Raw genomic sequence first — 6956 nt, forward strand, 5'->3', positions numbered from 1 at the left:
CGTTTCTCGTCTCTAACTTCCTACTGTTAACCAATTCCATCCAAGAGCTCGTCCCAATCATCAGAAATCTTAAATTAAAAAATGGAACATTGGTCACTCTTTCTATTGGTTCTCGTCAACTCATCTTTGTCGGCAACCAAGATCTCTCCCACCAACTACTCATCCAGTGAGACTCAGGCTTCTCCGGCCGCCCTAGCACCTTGGCGACTCTCAACATCACCTCAGCCTCGTACTACCCTAGTTGGAGGGTCCTTCGTTGCAATCTTGCCACTGAGATCCTACCACCCTCATGCGTGAAGTCCTATTCCTTGGCTCGCAAGTGGGCCCTTCAAACCCTTATTGTTCGCTTGCAGCAACAGTCACAGAGATAATTGTTGTGTGATGATGACTGTAGCGGTTGTGTTGTTGGCGGATTCGACAATCACGATGGTAGTGGTGGTATTTTTTGTCTTGTGTGACAGCTAGGTTGAAGAAAACTCAAAAGATCGGCAGTGGAGAGATGAGAGGGAAGAGGCGTACGTTTTTTTAGTGTTGGCTTCCATCAATTAGGGTTTAAAGGAAACGAGAGAGAGAGAGAGAGAGAGAGAGAGAGAGAGAGATTTTAGGAGCTGATAAAAATAAGATAAAATCTAATGACTACAGTACCCTTTTAGTTAATTAAGAAGTTACAGTTTAATCCTTTGACTTTCAGAATTTATATAAATATTCCGTTAATATTAACCTTTGATTTTAAAATTTGGAGAGCCTAGATCTGTTCTCGCGTTCTCAACCTTTTAGGTGTTCTCATTTGATCCTACTCCTATATATATATATATATATATATATATATATATATATATATATATATATATATATATATATATATATAATGTCAAAATATTTAAAAACTTTGAATTTATAAGAAAATAAGAAAAATAATGAATTATTATGATGAAAATGTTTTTTTTTTTTTTATATTTTAAATTTAAACAAATAATTTAAATAAATAAAAGAAAGTAATGAGATTTAATTTTGGGAATTTTGAAATTAAAACATCATGAATTTATGTTTTAAACATAATGGAGAAGGAGACCAGATGGTGGAGGAATTTGTTCCGCAATGTTTATCTCTGTCGAAATGTAACATGAATTGATGGCAGCCGGAGTCAGAATCATCGAAGTTGGATGGTGTTGGGCGACTCTAACCTCATCGAAGATCCGAAATAACTGATTCTTGTCATCATGGGCTGCCCGAGTAGTCGGTTCAGTTGTTCATCAGTTTTCATGGATAGAAGGTGAATTATGGGTCCATGGAACTTTTACATCAACAAATAAGTTTCACTTGCAAAGTTTTATTCGCTACCCTACGTCGGTGTAAACCGTTTAATTAATATATTTTAATTGAGAACAAATGGATACTAATAGTTCTCTCTCTTTATCTTTTCGTTGAAACTCCTCAATTCCAACTTTAACTTTAACTTTGTGCAACTTTAACTTTAACTTTGAGGACATTAATTTAATCTGAAATGGATCTCACTCATCATCCATTTCTGCTGCATATAATTGAAATCATTCCCTCTTTGCATCCGTTTGATCGACACCTCTACTATATTCTCTGCTGTTACCATAAACCATGGCTGAAATCGTTCTTTCTGCATTCTTGACAGTGGTCTTTGAAAAGCTGACATCTGAAGCCTTGAAGAAGATTGCACGCTCCAAAGGAATTGATTCTGAGCTCAAGAAATTGAAGAAGACATTAGACCAGATCCAAGATCTGCTTAATGATGCCTCGCAGAAGGAAGTAACTAATGAAGCCGTTAAAAGATGGCTGAATGGTCTCCAACATTTGGCTTACGACATTGACGACCTACTTGACGATTTGGCAACCGAGGCTATCGAACGTGAGTTGACTGAGAAATCTGGATCCACTAGCAGCAAGGTAAGAAAGCTAATCCCAAGTTGTTGCACAAGTTTCACACTAAATAGTAGGATGCATGCCAAGTTAGATGATATTGCCACCAGGTTACGAGAACTCGTAGAGGCAAAAAATAATCTTGGTTTAAGTGTGATAGCAAATGAAAAGCCCAAAGTTGAAAGATATGAGGCATCTTTGATAGATCCTAGTGGTATTGTTGGACGTGAGTATGAAAAGAATAAATTGCTTAAGAAGCTATTGGGGGATAGGGATGAATTTAGTAGTCAAAACTTCAGCATAGTGCCCATAGTTGGTATGGGTGGTGTAGGCAAAACAACTCTAGCTAGAATGTTGTATGATGAAAAGGAGGTGAAGGATCACTTCAAACTCAGGGCTTGGGTTTGTGTTTCTGATGAATTTAATATCCTCAATATAAGCAAAGTAATTTATCAATCTGTAACTGGGGAAAAAAAGGAGTTTGAAGACTTAAATCTGCTTCAAGAAGCTCTTAAAGAAAAACTTTGGAATCAGTTATTTCTAATAGTTCTGGATGATGTGTGGTCTGAAAGCTATCGTGATTGGGAGAAATTAGTGGGCCCATTTTTTGCGGGGTCTCCTGGAAGTATGATTATCATGACAACTCGGAAGGAGCAATTGCTAAGAAAGCTGAGTTTTTCTCATCAAGACCCTTTGCAAGGTCTAACACATGACGATGCTTTGTCTTTGTTTGCTCAACACGCATTGGGTGTAGATAACTTTGATACACATCCAACACTAAGGCCACATGGGGAATTGTTTGTGAAAAAATGTGATGGCTTGCCCTTAGCTTTAATAACACTTGGGAGGTTATTGAGGACAAAAACAGATGAGGAAGAATGGAAGGAGTTGTTGGATAGTGAGATTTGGAAGTTAGGAAAGAGAGATGAGATTGTTCCGGCTCTTAGACTAAGCTACAATGATCTTTCTGCCACTTTGAAGCTGTTGTTTGCATATTGCTCTTTGTTTCCCAAGGATTATGAGTTTGACAAAGAGGAGTTGATTCTATTGTGGATCGCAGAAGGGTTTTTGCACCAACCAACTACAAACAAGTCAAAGCAATGGTTAGGTCTTGAATATTTTGAAGAGCTGCTATCAAGATCATTTTTTCAATAAGCCCCTGATGACAAATCGGTGTTTGTGATGCATGACCTCATGAATGACTTGGCTACATTTGTTGCTGGAGATTTTTTTTCAAGGTTAGACATAGAGATGAAGAAGGAATTTAGGATGGAAGCTTTGGAGAAGCACCACGATATGTCATTTGTTTGTGAGGATTACATGGTCTACAAAAGGTTCAAGCCATTCAAAGGAGCTAAAAATTTGAGAACGTTTTTAGCATTGTCTGTTGGGGTGGTAGAAAGTTGGGCTATATTTTACTTATCAAATAAGGTCCTGAGTGACTTACTTCAGGAGTTACCATTGTTAAGGGTAGGGGTGTAAACGAGCCGAGCCGAGCCCGAGCCTGACCAAGCTCGAGCTCGGCTCGTTTAATTTGAGGAAGCTCGAGCTCGAGCTCGAGCTCGATTCGAGCCTTAAAATGAAGCTCGAGCTCGGCTCATGAGAAATTTAGTGGGCTCGCGAGCCTAATCGAGCCTAAACGAGCCTCTATGCATATATATATATATATATATATGTGTGTGTGTGTGTGTGTGTCTATATATATATATATATATATATATATATATATATATATATATATATAAAGAGGCTTGTTTAAGCTCGTTTAGGATCGTGAGCCCCATTAATTGAAGCTCGGCTCGAGCTCTTTTAGTAAACGAGCCTCATATCTAGGCTCGAGCTCGGCTCGGGCTCGTTTAATTCGATCTCGAGTCGAGCTTTTAACGAGTCGATCTCGAGTAGCTCACGAGTAGCTCGGCTCACTTACACCCCTAGTTAAGGGTCCTCAGTTTGAGTGATCTTAGGATAACCGAGGTACCAGAAGTCGTTGGTAGTATGAAGCACTTGCGGTATCTTAATCTATCTCGAACTAAAATTATCCATTTACCAGAAAATGTCTGCAATCTTTATAATCTACAGACACTGATCGTTTCTGGCTGTCATGAATTGATTAAGTTGCCGGAGAGCTTCTCCAAGCTTAAAAATTTGCAGCATTTTGACATGAGGGGTAGTTTCAGGTTGAAGAAGATGCCCTTAGGGATTGGTGAGTTGAAAAGTCTTCAAACTCTCTTCACTGACATTGGCTTAGCAATAACCGAGCTTACAAAATTGCAAAGTCTCCATGGAAAAGTTTGTATTGTGGGGCTCAGCAATGTGCAGAATGCAATGGATGCACGTGCGGTGAACTTATCGCGAATGAGGTTTAGTGAGTTAGAGTTGAATTGGGGTTCTGAGTTTAATTCTCTTCGAACGGAAACACATGAAAGGGAGGTCCTCAATGAGCTGAAGCCTCATAATAATACTTTGAAAAAGCTTGAAATCGTGTCATATAGGGGTATAGAGTTTCCAAATTGGGTTGGGGATCCCTCGTTTCTTCGGTTGACTAAAGTGTCGATTGATGACTGTGAAGAATGTACATCTCTACCAAGACTTGGGCAACTACCATCACTGAGGAAGCTGATTATTGGTTGGATGAGTAAGGTTAAGGTTGTAGGTTTGGAGTTTCTTCGGACCGGCCTTGCATTTCCTTCGCTTGAAATCCTACGGTTTTCTAGTATGTCAGGGTGGGAGGAATGGTCAACAAATAGTGGGGCGTTTCCTTGCCTTCAAGAGATTCGTATTGAAGATTGTCCTAATCTGGTTCGGGTCTCCCTCGAAGCACTACCTTCACTCAGGGTTGTGAAACTAATAAAATGTGATCATGGTTTATTGAAAAGCCTGGTCGATGCAGCTTCATCAATCGCCAAGTTGAAAATAGATGATATTTCAGGACTTACCGATGAACTGTGGAGAGGTGTGACAGGGTATCTTGGCGCATTTGAATACGTAAGCATCAAACGGTGTAACGACATAAGATACTTGTGGGGATCAGAAGCAGAGGCAAGTATGGTTCTTATGAATTTAAAAATGTTGGATTTAAGAGAATGTAAAATTTTGGTGAGTTTAGGGGAGAAAGAGGAGGATATTATTAATAGTGGGAGCAACCTAACATCTTTTAGGATCTTGAAAGTATCGGATTGTAACAGCTTGGAGCATTGCAGTTGTCCAAATAGCATGGAGGATTTGGATATTGGAAGTTGTGATTCAATTACATCCGTCTCCTTCCCAACAGGAGGAATGCAAAAGCTCAGGTCACTTGTCATCACCAATTGCAAGAAACTATTGGAAAATGAGTTTGTTGAATCTAAAATCAATATACATAATTGGCCAAATCTGAAATCGATCACTACGTTGGGTTTACTTCATTAACCTCGTCAGGTTGACAATAATAGAGTGTTCAAGTATGGAGTCATTTCCTGACCATGAGTTGCCGAATCTCACCTCTTTAACATATCTGGATATACAAAAGTGTACAAGTACGGATGCATCTTTTCCTCGTGGGCTTTGGCCTCTAAAATTGACTTGCCTTGAAATAGGAGGGTTGAAGAAGCCCATCTCAGAGTGGGGCCCACAGAATTTTCCAACCTCACTTGTTGACCTAAGATTATATGGCGGACCATATGATGACATTAGAAGTTTTGGTGAATTGTTGCATCTTCTTCCTTCATCCCTTACTGATTTTGTTATAGATGGATTTGAGAAACTGGAATCAGTTTCAAGTGGACTGCAACACCTCACCTCCCTCCAACGTCTCATCATTCAGAACTGCCCAAAGACGACAGATCTACCAGAAAACTTGTTGCCTTTGCTTCTGGTATTGTGGATTGAAGGATGCCCAAATCTGAAAGAAAGGATTAGTAGAGGAGGCATCTATTGGCCCCACGTCTCCCTTATCCCTTGCTTGCGGATAGACCGAATTTTACCAAATGAAATATGAAGGCATGCCCTTCTTCTTTGAAATCTTTTAGTTAGTTATGCTTATATAATATATTTAATAACTCATTCAAACAATTTTTCTCTACATATTTTTTAGGTACAACCTTAATTACAAGTACGTTTTTTTTTTTTGATGGATGTGATTAGGAATTAGGATTACTACATGGAAAGGTCATGATGGAAACATTAGGAATACATTCAAATCATGAAACATTTTGATGATGTATCAAAATCACCTAATAGCAACCAGGGTTTGTACACATTTCACAATGCCAATTAATATGTTGTCCATCAATGATGCATTTCATCCAATATTAATGCTAATGTATTTTGGTGCCTCTAAATATGATTCCATATACTTGTGAAACCATTAAGAACATAAATCCTGTTTATCTTTTTAAGGTGTTTTATATATTTGTCAAATTTAATTTTTAAAAATATTTAATTTAAATTCAGATCTTACTAATTGAGGTCAAGTGTATTTTTTTTCACTCTTCCACACTTACAGTCGAGCAATAAAAGATCAAATGTTGGTGGATGCAATGACTTTTTAAATGAAAGCATCAGAGGAAATAAAAGATCAAATGATGATGGTTTACAGAGAAACACATTTATATGGTGTTGCTTTTGATTTACAAGGTTCGTTTCTATTAGATTGACAAACCCCTATGTTGACTGAAAGCCCTTATATGGCCAATGTTTTTCGAAATTTTCTACTTCAGTTTTTCTTATTCTAAATTATTTTAAAATGGAATGTTGATGTATATATAGGTGAATGACTTACTGGCCAACGATCATCCATGGAAGTTAACTGCAGAACTCCTCCTAATGATCCAAGCTGTGAAGGCTCAATTTCTGCATAGCCTCGATGTTGCAATCTTGTTTTGCTTTTATATAACTTTACAATATTTACTTATTTTCTAGACTTGAATGAACGCAAAGAAAAAGAAAACTTCTTGTTTACATCAAGAGACATCCTATAATGGTTATGTTTTAGAGTTAAATCGAAAACTGAGCAAAAACAGAGAGCTCCATCTGCTATTCCAAAAAGTTGAAAACAGAGTCCATGTATCCTTAACTTTCATTGGATG

The 6956-nt window shown here is 38.0% G+C and overlaps 1 pseudogene; it reads left to right on the top strand.

The window, feature by feature from the left end:
* Positions 1-1584: 1584 nt before the first annotated feature.
* On the top strand, positions 1585-6361 carry LOC145037611 (putative disease resistance RPP13-like protein 1; annotated as a pseudogene).
* The last annotated feature ends 595 nt before the right edge of the window (positions 6362-6956 follow it).

Source organism: Lactuca saligna, chromosome 3, assembly GCF_052625555.1.
Source record: "Lactuca saligna cultivar CGN05327 chromosome 3, ASM5262555v1, whole genome shotgun sequence".
Lineage (NCBI taxonomy): Eukaryota > Viridiplantae > Streptophyta > Magnoliopsida > Asterales > Asteraceae > Lactuca > Lactuca saligna.